This window comes from Carlito syrichta, unplaced genomic scaffold (genome assembly GCF_000164805.1).
Source record: "Carlito syrichta isolate Samal-C Ts95f unplaced genomic scaffold, Tarsius_syrichta-2.0.1 Scaffold302462, whole genome shotgun sequence".
NCBI lineage: Eukaryota > Metazoa > Chordata > Mammalia > Primates > Tarsiidae > Carlito > Carlito syrichta.
In genome coordinates, this window is record NW_007246558.1 from 148,139 (window position 1) to 171,688 (window position 23,550).

The window sequence follows — 23,550 nt, forward strand, 5'->3', positions numbered from 1 at the left end:
ATGTGATCCTCCCTACCTAAGTCTTAATTTCTTCAGCTAAAGAAATAAAAGTGGTTGTATGTATCTCATAGGGTTGGGTAGGATAAAACAAGTTAATATATGCAAAGCTCCTAGTATATATAACAAGTTCCCAATAAACAGTAACATTTACTTTTAACTTGTAGACAAGTATGCAGGTTATTACCATAGAGTGAGTATTTTTGTGTTAGAGATAAGTATAGCATATGGTAGCTTAGAGAAGGGATATCAAATAGGTACCTAAAGGTAGCTCATTGATCCCATTGATGCCATGTCCCTAGTACTTACTGAGTGCTTATAGGTGGTAGAAAGTGCTTAATTCTAACAACATATTAAAATGTTTTTATTGGTATATAACATTAGTACATATTTATGGAGTACATGCAATATTTTGTTATATGCATAGAATGTGCAATGATTAAGCCAAGGTATTTAGAATATTTAGCATCTCAAGTATTTATCATTTCTGTGGGATGAGAACATGTAAAGTCCTGCCTTCAAGCTGTCTTGAAATATGCAGTACATTGTTGTTAACTATAGTCACCCTACTCTGCTATTGAACACTAGAACTTATTTCGTCTATCTAACTGTATGTTTCACAACAAGCTGTTGAGGCAGGTACTATTGTTATTTAGGTTTCATAAATAATCTGAAAACACAGAGAGGTTAAGTAATTTGTACAACATTACCCAACTTCTTACGAGGCTCAGGAAAGATTCCCAGGGAGAGGGATACCTACTGAACACATCAACAAATCCACGTACACATCAAAATTCATAACTACATATATTTGGGTGTAAGAGGCAAGTTGCCTTCTGTCAAGGGATCAAAGTGATGTGATTATGATGTGAAGGACTATGGAGACAAAGAAGAGAGAAAGAGATCCATACTGGGTCCATAGAAGGTAAGGAAGAGAAGACTGTTTGATTAGAAATTCGTTTTAAGCAGAGGCCTACTTCATTCTTCTTTCTTACAATATATAAGGACTGTCAAAGTGCTTTGCATAAAGTAATTGCCAACAAACTAATTAACTTAGAAAAATAATCAGTAAAATACTATTTGTTATAACCAATAGGTTCAGAGGAAAGAAAATATCATCCACAAAAAACATTATATTATAAGAACTTTGATTATAAAGTCACTGGTAACACTGTTGAGAGATGTTGACTGTCTCAGGGAACAATTATTCATAATGAATCTGGGAAGGACCAATCTAGAATTATCTGTAGATAATTTTTTTTTAATAAAAGGAGACTGAAAAACAGTGCGACAGTAGTAGAGTCTTCTAAGCTTAAAAGATTGAAAGCAGGCAAGAGAGAGAGAGAAAAGTATGCAGTGGTGTCTCACTTTGAACATGTTTGCCATCATTGCTCTAAAAGGGAGCACACAGGCTTGCTGAATGTGTAAAAACAACCACCGAATATGAGTAACATCCCCAAAATTGTCCAACTCAGTAAAACTTTCATCTCATCAGTTATCTGACACTGAAGGCAGAACACCTAGTCACCTTAGAGCATTTTTAAACTTTTAGCAGGTTTTGTTTGCTAGTGCACAGATGCTGTCTTGCTGACTTGCTGCCTGAGTGAAGGCAACTTGTAAAAGAGAACCTTCCAGAGAGATGTTGGGATGACAGTGATCACAGATGTCCTTGAGGTGCCACTCTTAGAGGAAGGTGTGACTGCAAGTTCAACTCCATTCATGGCACCAAGATTTTAGGCCAAACTGCACAAAGCACCTTCACATATCTTGTATACTTCTCACAGAAACTTGATGAACAGGCAGTGCCATCCTCATTTTCTAGCTGAAGAGACCGAGTCTCAGAGTGTTTAGCTGAAATGTCTCAGGCTACACAGGTAGTGCAAAAGCCAAAATTTGAACCTTGGTCATCTGACAAGAAGTTTGGTACTCCCTTCCTTCCATCAGAGTTGCTTCTGCAGAGTGGTTATGAGTTCAAAAGCCATGTTCTCTTTCCAGATCAATGTCAAGAGAACCTATGTGCTCTATGGTGATTAAATGACTTTTGTGAGTTAGGACTCTTAATTATTACTAATTAGTTAGCCAACTAGAGAAGTCTCTCTGATTATGTAGAGCACTGGAAACCCAAGAAGGAGGTGCAGCATTCTCTTCTGAGTGTGAAGCCAACTTTTGGTGTTGTTTTGCTGCAAGTGCCATTTGCCACTGATGATCATCCTTCTCATCCTCTGGGAGAGCAACAGGAAGAGGGCACAGTCTGAGGGGTTTTTGTTTAAAAACAAATAAATAGAGGGGGATTCCAAGATGGTGACAGAATTGGTCAGAGTGTGTGAGACTCCACATAAATGCATTTTTGTAGGGACAAATATGCACGCAAGTGTGTTGACAAGTGGGTGTGCAAGGTCCAACTGAGTGGGGATGTGGAAACTCGCGGCCTGAACTCTCCTGTTGAGGTGGTTGCTCCATGTGGCTACTTAGATCCCTGTACAATCCACAACCCAGAGGCAGGCACCATCTCTGTGACCCCACCCTGAAGAGAGCACTAAAAATCACCCACCGCAGGTGCTGCCTGCCACCACAGCCTCCAGTGTCAGATTGGACATTGGCCACAGGAACCATGGAGAAAATATATGAGAAGAACTAATCACTGAGTCCCAGTATAGGACAAGACACAGAGACACCCCCCCATTGCCTTGGTCCTGGTACCTAGGAGGAGATAAGCTCTGGCCTGCTTACAAGAATAGCAGAGCTACTCCCTGAGACTGAGGGGGTGAATTCAGCACTTCTCTGAGGTTGATCACTGACAACCCAGAAAGGCCTGAGTGCAGTATCCCGAGGCACAGGCCTAATGAGGAGACCTAACTGCCCCATCCCCCTAACTGGAACATGGGGGGAGGGTCTATGATTGCAATCAGAGATGAAGAACCCAGCTCACAGTGGATGAGTGGGGGTGGGCTTTAAACTGACCCAGCTCCCTTCCCCAGTGATTCACAAGACATGTGACACAGGCGGGAAGCATCCTGATCTGTGAACACGGAGAGGGCTGAACACAGGTGGATCTGTTGGGGGCAGTTCGTAGCCTTCTCCCATCTGCGTGGTGAGCATGGAGACAGATCTAGAGGTCAGAGGCCCTTCCTCTTTGCTGCATGCCAAGAGCAGTGGTGTTTGGGTCACGCCAACAAGAAACCCAAAATTTCAGATAGCCACAAGAGGGTGTTCAAGGATTACAAAAGTTTTTTTTTTCCCCTGCTCTCTCTCTCTCTCTCTCTCTCTCTCTCTCTCTCTCTCTGTATTTTGCTGTGTGTGTGTGTGTGTGTGTGTGTGTGTGTGTGTGTGTGTATTTCCTTTTGTTTTATTCCTTCTTCTGCTTTTCTCACATAAGGGTATATATGAGCGTGAACATGTCCTCCTATTGTCAGTTTTAGATTTTTTTCTTTTTTACTGATTTTTCAGTATATATTTCTTTCTCTACTTCATTCTCTTCATTGTTATTTCTTCTCCCTTCTCTCTCAATTCCTTTGCTTTCCCTTATGTTATTTTGTACCCAGGGGATAAACATATGTTCCCATTGCATGTACATACTATGAGGTGGTGGGAAGTTGGTACCAGGGGACCCACACCCCAGTCAGTGAACATCATGATCTGCAGGCAGCTTTTGAATCTTAGTACCTTCCAACACATATTCTTCAAATCTCAAAGCTGCAAAAGAACAGCACATCTCCCCACCCCATCCCAGCTTCTAAATCAAACAAATCCAGAAGCTTTACCAAAGGAAGACTAGGTGGTTGAGCAAACAAAAGTGAAAACTATTTCCTCTCTCACTGAGCAATGGAAGTAAAGAGAACAGAAAAATTCATCATAAATGAGGAGAAATCGATGAAAAAACACAGATAACTCCATGGAGTCCAAAAAGGATTGTGCATGAGGGTACAGACTTTGGAATTCAGACAATGAAGAGTACTCAAATCAACTGGTCTCTGACCACAAACGCAGATCAAGGAATGATTAGAAAAGAGGAATAAGAACCAAGAAAGGCAAGGTAAAAACATGAAAGAATTAATTACAGAGATGCAAGCCATAAAGAATGCAGTCAATAAAACAAATAATAAACTGACAAGCATGGAAAACACAATTAAGCAAGTAGAAGAAAGAATTGCAGAAGACCAAAATATGAAACTAATCCAGCCTGTTGAAAACATAGAAGAAAACTTTAAAAAATGGAACAAAGGCTTCAAGAGATGTGTGATTATATTAAGAAGCTGAACTTATGCCTAATTGGTCTTCCTGAAACTGAAAAAGAGAATGAGAGCACCTTGAAACAAATATTTCAAGAAAAATTCCGGCATCTCATTAGAGATGCAACCATCCAAACACAAGGGATTCAGAGAACCCCTGCAAAGTATCAGATGAAAAGAACAACTCCTAGACACATAGTAATCTGCTCACACAGAGTAGGTATAAAAGAAAAATTCCTAAAGGCAATAAGAGAGAAAGGTCAGACTACCTATTCGGGAAGACCAATTAGAATAGCAGCAGACTTATCTACAGATACACTATAGGCTAGAAGAGACAACATTCTTAAATATAAACAATTTCAACTAAGAATTTCCTACCCATCTAAGCTAAACTTCATCAATGACAGATAATTAAAAACCTTCCTGAAAGGGTTTAGTCTTTTTGCCTCAGCATAACCATTAGATAGCATTCAGACATTCTACTACAGAACAAGCAGCCTATCCCATCCCCCTCAGCAAATCTCCTTTAGATGCAAGACCAGGACAACCCAACCACTCATGGCTTAACATAATAATCTCTAGTAAACTTTTAGGTTTCTTGTCAAGGCTGATGATCAAAGGTCACCCTTTGGCCAACCAAAGTCATAAAAGTAATAATACGACCACCTTTGGTCAAGGAGTTTGTAAATTGTAAATGTCTGAGTTTGTGAATTGCAAATGTCTAACAAGTCTCTTGCAGGAAACGCTCCCCCCACCACAGGGTTAACCTAATCAGCCCTTTGTGACCTACATGACATGCAGAAACCCCACCATGTCAGCAATCAACTGACTAACCCATCCATCTGCCTGCTGTCTATCACCTGACGCCAGTACCTGCACTTGCCTGCCCCTTCGTGATGATGTGAAAGCAGACCATCACCCAATCACCTTAATGATCTTCCCCCATCAAGGGGAATAGTTAAAAGGACTCAACCACAAGCAGCCAGCGGCCATTACCTTGCTGGACTCTGATGTAGCTGTGTGCTCTTTGAGCTATGGCTGTTGCCATGCTTCCTGGCTTTGCCCCCCCCACCTTGGGGAGGTGAATCTTCTTTCTCCCTTCTCTCTCTCTTATTTACTTTTAAATAAACTTTTCTTTCTTAACCTTTTTGTGTGTCACAAATCTTTGCAATTACTTGGATCTCTGTATTCCCAGCATGCAGCTCTGGCTTGCCAGCTCTGGTGGTGCTGCACCCCTCTCTGCTGCACCTCCCTCCCTGCATCTCACTCTCCAGCACTCCATCCTCACCCTGTCCGTACCCTAACACTTCCCAGACACCCAATCCCTAAAAGGTTATGCTGCTTCAAGACCAGTTCTATAAGACATGCTTAAGAGGGTATTAAGCATAGAAGAAAGAAAAAACAGAATGACCAAATGCACTTCCTAGGACTGTGGGAAAATAGAATCAACACAGCATGCACCATGAATGCAAAATTAAAAATACACATATATCAACCCCCAAATCAAAAGAAAACCAACCAACAAATAACAAACAATAATAGCAATGACAACAAAAAAGTCTCATGACAGAGATAAGCTCTCACTTCTCAGTAATCAGCCTGAACATGAATGGACTAAATGTACCACTGAAAAAGCATAGATGGCAAACTGGATAAATAAACATGACCCAACAATATGCTACTCCTAGGAAAAACATCTCACTACAAAGGACACTTACAGATTCAAAGTTAGAGGGTGGAAAACAAATTTTCAGGTGAATGGATTACAAAAGAAGGCAGGCACCATGATCTTAATATCAGATAAAATAACCTTTAAGCTACCAAAAACTTAAAAAGATATGGAAGGACACTACATAATGATAAAAAGTTCAATCCATGAACAAGAAATATCCATCCTAAATATATATTCACTTGACACAGCAGCATCAACTTTCATAAACCAGCTACTAAGAAAACTAAAAAAAGAAATGTACTCTAACACCATCATAGCTGAGTACTTAAATATCCCACTAACAATTCTAGATAGATTATCAAAGAAAAAAATCAACAAGGAGATCCAGAACCTCAACTTGATGCTTGACCAAATGGACTTAATAGATATCTACAGAATACTCTACCCCAAAACCACAGAATATACATTATACTCAACACTGCATGGAACATACTCCAAGATAGAATAAATTCTCAGCCATACATCAAGCATAAACAAATTTCATATGATTGAAATATTGTCATGCACCTTCTCAGACCACAGTGGAATAAAAATAAATATCATCACCAACAAGATTCTCCCAAAACCCCAAAAGACATGGACACCAAATAGCATAATGCTGAACAACTCCTGGGTCAACACAGAAATCAAAACAAATTAAAAGATTCCTTAAGACAAAGACATATCTTACCAAAACCTCCAGGATGCTATGAAAATAGTACCAAGAGGGGAATTTCTAACTCTATGAACACATATTAAGACAATAGAAAGGTGACAAGTTAATAGAGTAACAAATAGAGTAAAGGAGCTGGAAAGGCAAGACCACTAAAACCCTAACTTCAGGAGAAGAATCCAGATCACCAAGGTAAAAACCAAAATACAGGACATAGAAGACAAAAATATCATAGAAAAAAACTGATGAAACAAAACGCTGGTTCTTTGAAAGGATAAACAGGATTAATGGATCCCTAGACAGATTGACCAAGAAAAAGAAAGAAAAAGTTTAAATAAACACAATCAGAAATGTAGAAGATAAAATCTCCACTCTCTGAAGAAATAAAAAAGATTATCAGAGACTACTGTGTCCACCTGTATGGAAACAAACTCAAAAACCAAAATGAAATGGAGGACTTTCTGACCTCATTCAATCTCTCAAGGTTGAAACAAGAAGAAATTGAGACGCTAAATAGACCAGTAACAACCCAAGAAATTGACTCTGTCATAAGAAATCTACCTACCAAAAAAAAAAAAAAAAAGCCTTGGACCAGACAGTTTTCCAGTGGAATTCTACAAAACATACAAAGTGGAGCTAATACTAATCCTATTGAAAGTATTCCAGGCAATTGAGAAAGACAGAAATCTCCCAAAATCATTTTATGAAGCTAACATCACACTGATACTCAAACAGAGTAAAGATTCAACAAAGAAAGAGATCTACAGGCCAATATCCCTGATGAACATAGATGCAAAAATATTCAACAAGATTCTAGCAAATCAGATCCAACAAAACACTTCTTAAAAATTATCCACCATGACCAAATAGGCTTCATCCCTGGGATTCAGGGCTGGTTCAACATCTGCAAGACCATAAATGTAATTAAATGTATCAACAGATGTAAAAACAAGAACTATATGATTATATCATTAGATATAGAAAAAGTTTTCGATAAAATCCAGTATTCCTTCTTGATAAAAACCCTTGAACACCTAGGCATAGAGGGAACATATCTCAAAATAGTAAAAGTCTTCTATCATAAGCCCACAGCCAACATATTGCTAAATGGACAGAAATGGGAAACATTTCTCTTGAAAACCAGAGCAAGAAAATGCTGTCCACTCTCACCCCTCCTGTTCAACATAGTGTTGGAAGTCCTAGCTACAGCAATTAGATAAGAGAAGGAAATCAGGAGTATTCAAATAGGCAAAGAGGAAGTTAAGTTATCCCTCTTTGCTAATGATGTTATCTTATACCTCGAAAACCCAAGAGAATCTGTCAAAAACCTCCTGAGGGGGGAGACACTTTATCAATAAGAGTACCTGATCTCAAACCAGGTGAAGTGGGGACCAACATGAGGCTCAAACTTTATATGTACAATGACATTTGTATACCTAACCCTGAATTATACCCATCTTTAAACTAAAAATTTTTTAAGCAGAGAGGAAAAAAAAGAAAGTACAAATCTTGAATATTTGAGGGGTGGGGGACAGGCAGAGAACCAAAATAAAAAGCACAATCTCATTCACAACAGTCACAAAAAAAAAAAAAAGAAAAGAAAAAATACCTCAGCATCTCCCTAACCAGAGATGTTAAAGGCCTTTACAACAAAAACCACAAAACATTGCTCAAAGAAATCAAAGACATAAACAAATGGAAAATATTTCATGCTCATGGGGATTGGAAGAACCAGCATTGTTAAGATGTCCATCCTACTCAAGGCAATCTACATATTCAATGCAATGTCCATTAAATTACCAACATCATTCTTCTTAGACCTGGAAACGACCATATGGAAATTCATATGGAAACATAAATGACCACAAATAGTCAAAACAATTCTTAGCAAAATAAACGAAGCACAAAGTGTTATACTTCCCAACTTAAAACTTTACAATAAAAAAAAAACAAACAACAATAAAAAACTTTACAATAATCAAAACAGCTTGATACAAGAACAGTAATATAGACCAAGGGAAGAGGATAGAGAATTCTGAAACAAAACCTCAATTTCTTAACCAACTTGTCTTCAACAAAGCCTCCACCAACAACCACTGGATAGAGGAGAGCCTATTTAGTACATGGTGCTGGGAAAGCTGGCTGAACACATGTAGAAGAGAATAGGACACCTACCTATTACTAGACACAAAAATAAACTCTAAATGAATCAAAAACCTAAACGTAAAACCTCAAACTATCAGAATCTTAGAAAACACAGGGGCACCCTTCTGGAGATAGGAATAGGCAACCAATTTCTGATCAAAACCACAAAAGCCCATGCCATAATAGATAAGATAAACAAGTAGGACCTCATCAAACTGAAAAGTTTCTGCAAAGCAAAAAAAAAAAAAAAACAAACAAAAAAAAACCATCAAGAGAGCATTCCCACAGAATGGGAAAAAATATTTGCCAACTGTATATCTTAAAAAGGTCTAACATCCAGGATCTCTAAGGAACTTAAACATGCCAAAAGGAAAAAACAAACAAACAACCCTATTAAAAAGTGGGTAAAATATATGAATAGACACTTCTCAAGAGAAGACATATGAGTAGCCAACAGATTTTAAAAAAATGTTTAGTCTCACTAATCATCGAAGAAATCCCAATCAAAACCACACTGAGATACCGCTTTACAGTCAGGATGGTCATCATCAATAACTCAAAAAACAACAGATGCTGAAGAGGATGTGAAGAAAAGGGAATGTTTCTACATTGTTGGTGGGAGTGTAAACTAGTACAGCCCCTGTGGAAAAGTGTGGTAATTCCTAAAAGATCTAAAAATTGACCTTTCATATGACCCAGCAATCCCCCTTCTGGGAATATACCCAAAGGAACGCAAATCATTCTTCAGGGAAAAACAAAAAACAAAAAACAAACCTGCACACGCATGTTTACTGCAGCATTAGTCACAATAGCAAAAACATGGAACCAAACATGCTGCCTAATGAAAGTGGAGTGGATAACAAAAAAAAATTGTACATATACACAATGAAATATTATGCAACCATAAAGAAGGACTAAATTATGGATTTTGCAGCAACTTGGACGGATTCAGAATCTATCATACTCAGTGATCTATCACAGGAACAAAGAATTGTGTACCACATGTTCTCAAAAATTATCCCCCATATCTTTAACATTTAAATAAATAAATAAGCAAATAATTGGCATAGTGGAGTCCATCCAATTTTAGGATCCCTCTATTTTAACTACAAAGTGTTTTTAAACACACACACACACACACACACACACACACACACACACACACACACACACACACAAACTCTTTAATCGTTCCTGAATCCATTCTGTATGATAACCATACACAGTTTACTACATACTCATATTATAAACTATAGGCTATTGTATTCGTTTTCTAGGGCTGCCATAATAAAATACCACAGACTGGATGGCTTAAATGTATTATTATTTTTTTCCTCACCGTCTGGAAGCTGGAAGTCCAAGATCAAGGTGTCTACCAGACATTTTTCTTCAGAGGCCTCTTTCCTAGCTTTGCAGATGATCACATTCTCACTGTGCCTTCATGTGGCCTTTCTTCTGTGTGTACACACTGTGTCCTAATCTCCTCTTCTTATTAGGACAAGAGTACCACTCATATTGGATTAGGACTCACTCGTATAATCTCATTTTACTATAACTACCTCTTTAAAGGACCTAACTCCAAATACAATCACATTCTGAGGCATTGGGAGTTAGGACTTTTATATATGAATATTGGAGGGAATGGGTTAAGCCCATAACAACTATACACAGCAGTTTTAAATATCCGACTCTAGCTTTTTTTCACTAAGGTAATAATGACAAGTACTAACAAGTCTATGCACTTAAAGGAAGATGGTTACAGTTGCCTCTGGACCAGGATTGTTCATAGAATATAATGCAAGCCTTGACAGTAATTTTAAATTTTTTTAATAGTCACATTAAAAATAAAAATAAATAAACCAAATTAATTTTAATAATTTATTTTGTTTAGCCTAATATACTTTAAGCCTTGTCATTTCAACATGCAAGGAGCATAAAAATTATTAATTATTTTACTTTCTTTGTACTAAATCTTCAAAATTTGATGTGCACTTATTTTCTACTACAGCACATCTCAGGACTAGACATATTCCAAGTTCTGTAGCTACATGTGGTAAGTGGTTACCATTTCAAAGGCCTAGACTTTCATCTTTAAGTCTCATATGACTTCTTGCTTCAAGCTTTAATTACTAAGTCTTAATCTTTACTTGTGTACTTGGTGAAAAGAAGCTCTAACCCTAATTTTTTCATCAATGAAAAAAATTTCTCCATTTCAATGGAGGGTATAGCTTTTCCTAAATATGCCCTAAAAGTACCCAGTTACAGTCTGTTTCTCCCAGGGTCTCAATTTAAATTATTTTTATTCATTTATTTTTTTAATTTTAAAAATGTGGGGTACAATTCAGGGTTAGGTATACAAATGTTCATTATGCATGTACCCTTGTTGATGAGGTATGCCCCCTCTTCCCACTACTGCCAATCCCACCTCCACGCTCCCCTGGCAGTTTCCCACTACTGCCAATCCTTTTCTTATAGTATTATGGTAATTGTTCAAGGTCCACTTATAAGTAAGAACATGTGATACTTAGTTCTTTGTTTCTGTGATAGGTCACTCAGTATTATGGATTCTAAGTCCATCCAGGTTGCTGTGAGTTTCATAATTTTTTATTTAAATTCTTAAAGGCAGAGATAGGTCACACAAATGCATGCATTTGGCTAAGTGTTAGATAGAAGAAATGCTTGGACTTATGGGAAATTTGAGAATGGGGGTCCTGCTGAAATTCAAAAATTAAAAACAAACAAACAAACAAAAAAACAAAAATAAAAACTCTGTGCCAGTCTAAAATTTTTATTGGGGCAGTGTTTAGCCCCCAAATAACCCAAGTGATATGCCTGTGTTCTCTTTGGGGCCTGAATTGTTTCATTGGAGTAATAATGTCTTAATGTTCTTGCCCCACTATTAGGCCACCCTCACCTTCTGGTATCAATAGCATGGGGCATTTTTGTTTAAATTCATGATTAGAGTATTACTCTTACATCATATGTTATCACATGGTTTGAAGATCATCTTGTGGGTAATTATTTTTTTTTAATTATGGTGAAGAGTTTTACCATGGTAACAAGTAGGCATGGGAAAGGTCTTTTTTCCTGGATGAAGTAGTTTTAGCCACATGGACTTGTGGAAGAATTCTTTCTTAGCATTTAGGAAAATGAGCTGGGTGGAAGGCTGAGTTATGTCCCTATTTGCCTGGCCCAGTTAATGCTGCCACTTAGGCTGTTGTAACTTACCAACAGTATGACAAGAAACTAGTGGAAAAAATCTGTGTTTAGAGCCAGTCAGAGGTATGTGGTTGGTTATTGTATTTTCTCATTTGGGAAACAATTCAATGTAGCCCTCGAGACAGGAACATATTTTCATTTCCCTCTCCTTCTCGAGCTTGCTTTGGCCTGCTTTTTCTGTGGTAATCAATGCATAGTTCCTTAAACTATGTTAGGTTTAAAATGCCATATTTTCAGGGAAAGTATCTAGAAAATTAAGAAGTTAAAAAAAATTCTGTCTTCCCTCCCTCATGTATTACATAAAAGCTTGTTTTGCCAAATTTGCTTTCTTTGTGCCCTGATAACATTCTCCTCCTTATTAAAGTCCAGGCTCAATGGCTAATCAATAGTCCCACAGGGAACATTTATGCATTATATAGAAGGGAAACACTCTAGTCAAGCAGGGAAGTAAATTTAGCATCTTTAGGCAAACTCTCAACATGAATTTTTAAAAATCTGTGTGTCTGTGTGTGTGTGTGTGTGTGTGTGTGTGTGTGTGTGTGTAGTTTGAGGCAGCAGGTTGGCCAAATGAGTACTCTGATTGCTCAGTCTATTTTCTTCTCATCTAAGCCTGGGCTATCTAGTTATTAGAACAGATCATGAAAACAGAAAAAAAAAGAGAGAGAGAGGAAAACACAAAAGCTTCATATTATAAATCTGTTTCATATTGCTTACAGCTCCAGGCAGCCTTAAGAATCAACTGTTATTAACTCCCTATTAGAGAACAATTTCCTTTATAATTTGATTATTAGAATGAATATATTTGAAGTCTACATTTCCATATAGATAGAACCACTCCGTTTTTATGACCCCGATGCACTCTTAAAGACTCACAAAGAGACTTTATCTAAATTTCCTATGTTTATTGTTTTCAAGAAAGAAATACAGACAAGACCCTGTATGCTAAGAGAAAGAGGTCCAGGCTAGGCAGTGATGAATGGCAAATGTTGACGACCTTGAGTCTCATTAGCTATAAGAGCTACTTTTATTTTTTTGTTCTTGATAAGCACATCAATTAAGGACACATTACTCTTTGATTTTTCCCTCTTTGCTCCATCCAAGAAAATATTTATTTTCTCTTTCTTCCCTCTTTTTCTCTCCCCCTTACTATTTAGTGTACATACTCAGGGTGCATAAACCCTTGCAAAAGTCCTGATTACCATGCAGTTTTAAGTGCTCATTATTCAATTCCATGCAGGTGTTAGTAATAGTTAACATTGACTGACCTTTTACTATATGCTAGATACTGACAGCATTCTGTCATTTGATCTTCAACTACCTAGGTGATAGGTGCTATTATTATTCCCAACTAATAGATAAGAAACCTGTGGATTAGAGTCCAAGGCCATTGCCTGAGGCTATGTAGACAGTTTATAAAGCATGAGTTGGGAGACAAACTCGGGAAGTATGAGTCAGGAGTTAACAGATTCTTAAGTATTCTGTCAACTGCCTACAAAGTAGGTCCACAACTATGATCTTATTTGATTCCTACACCAGATCTGTGGAAATAGTTATTGTCATCACTCTCATTCTAAAGACAAACACTTAGGCTAATAATAGCACATCACATCTTTTGCCTGCTTTTTGATGGAGCTGTTTGTTTTTTTCTTTTTGGCACTTTTGAGTTCCCTGTAGATCCTGGATGTTAGGCCTTTGTCAGGTATATAGTTGTCAAATATTTTTTTCCCATTCTGTGGGCTGTCTCCCCGCTCTCTTGATGGTTTCTTTTGCTTTGCAGAAGCTTTTCAGTTTGTTGAGCTTCCACTTGTCTATCTCTTATGGCATGGGATTTTGGGGTTTTGATCAGGAATTGGTTGCCTATTTCAATTTCTGTAAGGGTGTTTCCTGCGTTTTCTAAGATTCTTATAGTTGGATGTTTTATGTTTAGGTCTTTGATACCTTTAGAGCTGATTTTGCGGGTGTGTGGTGATGGTAGAGGTCCTGTATCATTCTACATGTGGTCAGAAAGTTTTTCCAGCACCATTTACTGAATAGGTTCTCCTCTCAGTAGTTGTTGGTGGAAGCTTGGTCAAGATGAGTTGATTGAGAAATAGAGGTTTTGCTTCTGGAATGTCTATCCTATTCCATTGGTCTGTATCCCTGTTCTTGTACCAATAACAAGCTGTTTTGATTATTGTAGCCTTATAGTAAAGTTTAAAGTCTGGAAGTGTGATATCTCCCATTTTGTTTCTTTTGCTGAGGATTGTTTTGGCTGTTCATGGTTATTTATGTTTCCAACCATGCTGCCCATTGAAAGTGGACTGGATTAAAAAAATGTGGTACATGTACATGATGGAAAATTACGTAGCCATAAGGAAGGATAAAATTATGGACTTTGCAGCAACTTGGGTGGATTTAGAGTCTATAGTACTCAGTTATCTATCACAGAAACAAAAAACTGAGTACCACATGTTCTCACTCATTAGCGGACCTTTAACATTAATCATAATACTAAAAGAAGGGGATTGGCAGTAGCAGGATACTGCCAGGGGAGAAAGTGGGGGGGTACATAACATCAATATCTGATCTCAAACCACATGGAGTGGAGACCAAAGGGAGGCCCAAACTTTACCTGTATTATGACCACTTTTCTACCTAATTCTGAATTGTATCCTACACCTTTAAAATAAAATAAATAAAAATTTAAAAATAGCACACAGCTGGTCAGTGATTGAGCAGGGTCTCTAAAATTCAGTTTTGCTGCTATTCATGTTGAAAGGGCTTTTGGAGAAATAGGTATAGGTTCTGTCTCCAGTAAAGTGTGAGAACATTACCAAGGGGACTCCAGTTTGCATAGATATCATTTATAGACATGAGACTTCAGAATGCACTTGAAGTTTAGAGCAATGTGTGACATGGAATTCTGTGGAGACAGCGGATGTTCTCACACCCAACTATCTCCCCAACAGGTTGGTTACACCCCAACCACTTCTACTTCTACGTGATTATGGTTAGGACATGCTACCTCTCTTGAGACATTCAGAATGACAAGTAGAAAATTGTTCCATTAGGAGAACAAGGGAACATTAATCCTTTCAGCATTTTTCCTCTTTTAACCATGAAAGCTTTAAATTAAATGTGCAATAATGAGTAGAAAAAAATTGATTAAATATAAGCACATAAAAACAGAATTGCGCTGAATTGATTCCCTCCTTCTCATCATTTTATATTCCATTTTATGTTTCTGAAGAGTGTTTACTCAAGACAAAAATCATCTTAAAGTATAACAATAGGATTTGTTTTTAAAATTTGAGTGAACAAAAAAAGTGATGCTGGTGGTTAAAATGTAAGTCCTTCTTTTTAGAAATTTCATTTTCACTGTGTGCTTCACAGGTGAACAGGAAAATATACAACTGCTGTCATCAAGTAAAGTTGGGAATCGGGGTAAAATTGTATAATGCTTCCCTCTTACTTCCTCATTAAGAATTCTAGTAATCATTTTATTCACGATAATCTGTAGGAGCTTAAAGGTGCATTGAAAGTGATATGGTTTATATCCCTCATTCAACAGATGAGTTAACTGATACTTAAAAAAACTGATTTGCCCAATATCTTCTCAGGATGGCATTGTGAGACACATAGGAAACCAAGGCTGACTGGAATTGTAGATAAAGGTGAATATCAGATTGAAACAGAAAATATGTTCAGTTGGTTCTTCAAGAAGAGGAAGCCTAAGAGAATATTCAGAATCTAAGTGTGAATAAGAAGATGAGATCAGAGACATCAGGACTGAAAGAATGATTTGTGTGAAATGTCAAAAGCAGTGGCATCTTCATGTGTTCCCATGGTAGAATTCATTTGTAGTGCCCGAGACTGAATGAACAAGCCTTTTTCAAGAACACATAGAAAGTCTGAACAGAACAAGAGCAAAATCTTAAATCTTGTTTCCTGCCACCTTGTGGTGCTAATACTTCGAAGGGGCTGTTGGGAGTGAACCACATGGCTCTGGAGTCTCAAGTCAAACATGAGGTCAGCGTTCAGCTCTGTCACTGTGACCTTGGGCAAATTACTCATTTTGGTTTTTTTTTTTAAATTAAGATGAAAAAGTAACCCATAGAGTTGTGAAGATAAGACAAAATAATATATGAAAAGCATTTCACACAGTTGCTAGCACCAATTACGTTTGCAGTAAGTTATAGCTATTGTAATTGCTGACTAAGATGACATGGCCAGGGTCTGCTGTCATTTTACGGAGTGTGCTTTGCTTTAACACAGATCTTCCCAATTCCGAGGGCAAGCATTTATGAGATGGCTGGCTGGGGACAGGATGCCATCAGGCACCTCTCTGGGTAAAATGCTCTGGTTTCTATAGGAATTGGCTTTTGGTTTCATTATCAGCGTGTTCTAACCAACTAAACACATGGCCCAGAAAAAAAAATTTGGTTGTCAGCTGATTCACAGCTCAGAGTTTCAAAACTTAGTCCCAAGTAGACACTACTAGTTTGCTAGGAAGAAATAGGATTTGTAGGCTGGGATTAGGGATAAGGCATAGCTAATGAGGTGAAATTCTTACACTTTTTCTTTTTTAAAGCATGGCTTTTTGTTTTATCTCTCCGGATATATCAGTAAAAAAACAACTGTATGGGCAAAAGGTAAATCATTTATGAGAAAGAAAGTTAATAATCCGTATTTAGAAATAGACCAGAGAGGAGAAAATTAACTTCAAAATACTGTTAACTTAACCAATTCAAGAAACATTTATGCAGAAATCATTCATGAAGTAATAGAATACCCTAGTGTGGGGGCTGGGGGGTTTTCCTACTCATTTTTCTTAAGTGCTAAGGTTATGATGAGTGAATAATAAAGTGTGTTTGAAAGACCACTGGTTATATGGAAAATACCTTTTGGAGCTTTAATGGATATTCAAAAAATGCCTTTTCGGACTCAAACTGGCCATTGGCATCTAAGTTTAGACTTTATTTTTAGCACTCTTTCTTTCTCTTAAACTCATTTTTTCCTCTCTCAGTTTTTTAATGATTTTTATGCTCAAAAGAGTGCCTGACGTTGTATGTGCTAAGTAAATATTTGTTAAATGAATGGATGCAGATACTGCAGAGGCCTGTATAATAAGAATACCTGTCAATATATACTAGGTAACTACTGTTGACTCAGGTACTGTTTTGAGGACTTCATGTGCATTAACTCATTTAATTCTCTCAACAACCACAAAGACAGGGACTGTTATTATCCCCATTTTACAGAATAAAAAATTAAATGAAGGCTGATACAGTCAGTGACTCACGCTTGTAATCTCAGCACTTTGGGAGACCAAGGTGGAAGGATTACTTGGGTCCAGGAGTTCGAGACCAGCCTAGGCACAATAGGGAGACTTTGTCTCCATAAAAAACCACCACCACCAACAAAAATAGCTGGGTGTGATGGCACACACCCATAACTCCAGCTACTTTGGAGGCAAAAGGATCATTTGAATGCAGGAGGTCATGGCTGCAGTGATCTGTGATCATGCTACTGCATTCTAGCCTGGGTGACAGAATAAGACCGTGAATCAACAAACAAACAAATAGTCCAAATGCACATAACTAAGAGCTAGGAGTGTCATGATTCAAATTCCAGGAACCTGGCTCCACAGCCTGCTGCCTTTATGTTAAGTTGCCCTGTGATCCTAGGGATGCAGAAAAATAAATAAGAACAAGTCCCAGTTATTAAGATGCTAGGAGTAGAGAAAGATAGAAGTATTATTATAGCCGGGCTCGGTGACTCAACCTGTAATCCTGCGCCTTTGGGAGGCTGAGGTGAGTGGATTGCCTGAGCCCACGGGTTCGAGACCCGCCTGGGCAGCGAGACCTCATCTCTACAATAAATCAAAAAATCAGCCAGGAATGGTAGTGCATGCCTGTAATTCCGGCTACTCGGAAGGCTGAGGCGGAAGGATCGCTGGAGCCCTGCAGGGTGAGGCTGCAGTGGCTGGGAGCGGCTACTGCACTCCAGTCTGGGCGACAGAGTGAGACTCCAACTCAAAAAAAAAAAGAAAAGAAAAGAGAGAGGGGGACAAAAGCAGTTTATAAAAATGAGATCCTGAGTATCTCCACTAGGAGTGTTATCCTCAAGGATAACAATTAGAGTGTTATCCTCAAGGATAACAATAATAATAATAACAATAATAATTAGAGTGTTATCCTCAAGGATAACAAGGCCACAATAGTGGCACAAGACTGGCAAGTCTTGATGAAGGGCCACGTGGTAGATTGATGGAGTTGGAGAGAGGAATAAGCAGCAGAAAAGTACAGCTCATAAGTCAGTTTGGGCATGGTGAGCCCTGGGTAGACAGGAAGTAGTGCCAAGATCTTGGGTGCCTGGAAAGCATGACCAGAAACACCTTCATCAGAATGAGAGACATGACAGGGAATGAGGGAGCGCTGAAGACAGGAAGAGCCTTCTTCACAATTTAACCCTTGATACTTTTTGACCATAGAAAATGTTGGCCACATATCTATAAGAAGAAAACATTAGTTATCAATTTGGCCTTAAGCAAGTCCTTGGAAAAAATATCCGTCGGAGAGTCCAGTTCTAATCCAGGCCTCTCTTTAATGAGTAGTGTGGCTTTGGAAAACTAACCTTACTTCTTGGAGCCTGACTTTCTTCACACCATAATAAGAGAGATCTCTAATATTCTCTGATTCCATAATTACTTTCCTCTCTACTTTAGATCATTCTAGACTAGTTTGGCCTAGTCTAGATGAAGAAACTAAACTTAAGAGCAATGGCCTAAATAAATAAATAACCCAAAGAATGATCTGGTGGGATACTCTGAAGAGATTGTTACACAAACCAACTGGAAGTTTGAGGTCTCGAGGTATTCAGTTTCCTGAAAATGCGAAGACTAAATTGGTATATTGTCTTAAACTATAAAATTTTGAATAACTTGAGTAAGGTGGAAGCAGATTTATTCACCAAATCTCAAAGATATAAAGGTACATACACTTTGAAACTTTATTGGGAAGTTGTTCACCCAAAGGATAACACTCATGCTCTTGCCAAAAGCATTACACCTAGAGGTGATACAGTGAGACTCCAACTCAAAAAAAAAAAAAAGGAGTATTATTATAGCAGGACAAAATGTAGTGAAATTTATTAATTTAGAGCTTAGAACTTGGAGTCAGAGAATCTATTTCCACAAAAGAGTGAAAGGATTAATTTCACACAAAAAAAATGAGAGAATAACATAGGTTCATGAACCAAAACGACTGTAGGGGCGGGGAAGATAATTTCAAATGAGTGAGGTGGGCTGAGTCTATGAAGGGGGACTCCTCAAAAAACCAAAACTGTATTTTGGAGAGTGGGTCCCTTGTAGTACATTCAGAATTTGTTCACCTGGATCAAACAGTCAAAGTTTTTATCTGGAAGTTTTGAGAAGGTTGTGCCACTATTTGTGGAAGAAACTTCCCAAGATGTTATAAATAGGCTACTGGCTCTTCCACCATGACAATGTACCTGGCCTCAACACACTGAAAAACTGTTCAGCAGTTTTTGACCAAAAATGGCATGACTGCTTTGGTCTACCCTCTCTATTCACCTGATCTCACCCCCGAATAACTTTTTTTTACTCCCCTGGATAAAAAAAAGTCCTCAAAGGGAAATATTTTGCCAGAGTGGAAGAGGCAAAACAAAACATGACTAGAAGCACTGAAAAGCATAAAAATTGATGAGTTTAAAAAGTATTTTGAGAATTGGAAAAAGTATCTTGATGGGTTTATTGCATCAAGGGGAGGGTACTTTGAAGGTGACTGAAGTTCAAATGTGTAAAAATAAGTACACAATTTTTAATACGTAAGTCCCATTTTTGGGGGAGTCTCTCCTTATATGAGTGCTTTTCTGATTGACAGTAGAGTATTGTGGGAACTGCGTACTACTTACAGTATGAGACATTGCTATGGACTGAATTGTGTTCACCCAAATTTATATGTTGAAGCCCTAACCCCTAGTACTTTCGAATGTGACTGTAAGACTGGGTTTGGTGACTCAGCCTGTAATCTCAGCACTTTGGGAGGTTGAGGTGAGTGGATTGTCTGAGCCTGCCGGTTTGAGACCTACCCGGTCAACTTGGCAAGACCTCATCTCTACAATAATAATAATAAAAAAGTTAGCCAAGTGTAGTAGCGCATACATGTAGTTCTGGCTACTTGAAAGGCTGAGACAGAAGGATCACTGGAGCCCAGCATGTCGAGGCTGCAGTGCCTGGGAACATGCCACTGCACTCCAGTCTGGGTGACAGAGTGAGACTCCAACTCAAAAAAAAAAAAAAAAAAAGAATGTGACTGTGTTTGGTGATAGGACTGTTAAAAAGTGATTCAGTCAAAATAAGGCTTTTAGAGTGATTCCTAATTTAATCTGATTCATGTCCTCATAAGAAGGAGAAATTTGGACACACAAAAAGGCACCAGACATATACATGAATAGAGAAAAGACAATATGAGGGTGGCGTGAAAAGGCAGCCATTTGCAGGTCAATAAGAGAGACCTCAGAAGAAGCCAAACCTACTGACACCTTGATATTAGAAGTCCAGCCTCCAGAACTGTGAAAAAATAAATTTCTGTTGTTTAAGACACTCAGTCTGTGATATTTGTTATATTTTGTGTTCTATCTATCTATCATCTACTTATCTCCTATCTATCTATCTACCATCTATCATTTATTTATTTTTGAGTTGTAGAGTACAAGTGAGAATTTGCTACATAGATATAGGCTGCAGACAGGTGAAGTTTTGGCTTCTAGCTGACCCTCTCTTCCCCTGGTAGTGGACCAGGTACCCATTGTATTGCCACATGCTCCCTCCCTCCTTCCTCTCTCCCTCCCTCCACTATCAGTGCCCAGTGACCCTTGAGCTAATGTTTATAGTGTTTAGGGTCTGCTTATGAGTAAGAACATGTAGTATTCAGTTTTTTGTTCCATGATAGTATACTTAGTATGATAATTTTCAGCTGCATCCAAGTTGCTGCAAAAGCCATGATTTTCTTCTTTTTTTATGACTGTATAGTACTCCTTGTGTATGTACCACATTTTCTTAATCTAGTTCACTTTTGAGGGGCATCTGGGTTGGTTCCATATTTTTATCATTGTAATAGTGCAGCAACAAACATGTGTATGTGTGTGTGAAGGTTTTTTTTGTTTTGTTTTGTTTTTTAATATAGTGATTTCTATTTCTCTGGGTATATTCCCAGAGAAATAAAAGGGATTGCTGGATCAGATGGAAGCTCAAGTTTTAGTCTTTTTGTGTGTGTTTTGGGGGTAATTTTGTTGGTGGGAATATTTATTTTTATACCACTGTGATCTGAAAAGATGCTTGGTATTATTTCAACCTTTTGAAACTTGTTCATGATTTATGCCCAAGAATTTGATCAGTCTGGGAGTATGCTCCATGTGCCGATAAGTAGAATCTATACTCGATAGTTTTTGGGTGGACAGCTCTGTAGATGTCTATTAAATCCATTTGATCAAGTATCTAGTTAATGTTCCAGATCTCCTTGTTGGTTTTTTGCCTTGATGATCTGTCTAGGGCTGTTAGTTAAGTATTGAAGTTTCCGACTATGATTGTGTGTCTATGTCCTCTTTTTGTTTACTTAGCAATTGTTTTATAGATTCAGATGTTCCTGTGTTGGGTGCATATATGTTTAAGATGGGTATTTCTTGCTGGTAGATTGAGCCATTTATCATTATGTAGTGTCATGTCCTTTTTAACTTTTATTGGTTTGAGATCTGTTTTGTGGTATCAGAATAGCTGCTACTGCTCTTTCTTGTTTTCCATTTAACTGGAAGGTCATTTTCCAGCTTTTGACTTTGAGGCTGTGGGAATCCTTTGCAGTGAGATGGGTTTTCTGGAGGTAGGAAAGTGTTAGATCATGTTTATTTATCTGGCTTGCTACTCTATGCCTAATTAGTGGTGCATTCAGTTCGTTAATGCTCAAGGTAATTATTGATATGTGAGTGTATCTCTGTCATAACATTTTCTTAAGAGTTTGCTTTCTTTCCTTTTTATTATATATATATATTTACAATTATATATATTTTAAATTTTATATATATTAATTTTGTAAATGATGTGTATGCTCTGTTAATTCTGTGCTTGCCTTTGGTTTTGTGATAGGTGTAACCATTCTTTTGTTTTTATGTTCAAAACGTTCTTATGCATCTCCTGGAGGGCTTGTCTGGAGGCAGCATATTCTCTTAGGAATTGGATGTTTGGGAAAGATTTAAATTCTCCATGACTTATGAAACTTAGCTTGACAGGGTAGACAATTCTTGACTGGAATTGCTTATTTATGAGAATACTAAAGATTGGACTCCAGTCCTTTCAGGTTGAAGGGTTTCTGCTGGGAAGTCTGGTGCAATTCTGATGCGTCTTCCCCAGTAAGTGGTCTGATCCTCCTCTCTAGTTACCTTTAGGATATTTTCTTCCATGCTTACTTTGTGGAGGTGGATAACTATGTGCCTTGGAAATGGTCTTCTTCTGTAATATCTTATAGCTGTTATCTGAATCTCTTGTTCTTAGGTGGTTGCCTCTCTAGTGAGATATGGGAAATTTTCTTGGATGACCTCATGGAAGGCTTGTTTCAAGGTGTTCTCAGTTTTCCCTTCTGTTTTGGGGATGCCAATCAATCATAGATTTGGTTTCTTGACATAGTCCCACACCTCTTGTAGGCTTTGCTTATTCATTTCAAGCATTCTGTCCATGTTTTTGACAGACTAGATTAGTTCAATATTTTGGTTTTCAAGCTCTGAAATTCTTTTTTCTGCCTGATCAATTCTGCTCCCTATGTCTATTATAATTATTTGACATTTCAGGAGGGAATGCTTTGCTTCTAGCATTTCAGAATGAACCTTTTGTTTACTGGTCAACTCAGTTTTTACATTGTGCATGACTTTGGTGGGTTTTGCTTCTAATTTTTTGTGATTTTCCTTATTCATTTTAGCCATCTAATATCTGAATTCTGTGTCTGTCATCAGGAATGGTTTGTCCTTGGTGCCTTCCCTTGTTTGGGAACTGATAGCTGCTTTTTTATATATGTTATTTTTAAAATGTGGGGTAAAATTCAGGATAGGTATATGAGGACATCATACAGGTAAAGTTTGGGCCTCCCTTTTGTCCCTACTTCACGGTTTGAGATTAGGTACCCTTATTGATGTTGTGCCCCCACCCGCACCCTGTCAGTATCCCACTACTGTCAATCCTTTTCTTATAGTATTAAGGTAAATGTTCAGGGTCAGCTTAAGAATGAGAACATATGGTACTTTGTTTTTTGTTTGTGATATGTCACTGAGTATTATAAACTCTAAATCCATGTTTTTTGTTTGTGATATGTCACTGAGTATTATAAACTCTAAATCCATCCAAGTTGCTGTGAAGTTCATAATTTTGTTCTTCTTTATGGCTGCATAATATTCCATGGTGTGTTTGTACCACTTTTTAAAATTCAGTTCCGTTCTGATGGGCAACATGGTTAGTTCCATGTTTTTGCTATTGTGAATAGTGTTGCAATAAACATGCATGTGCAGGTATCTTTTTTGTAGAATGATTTGAG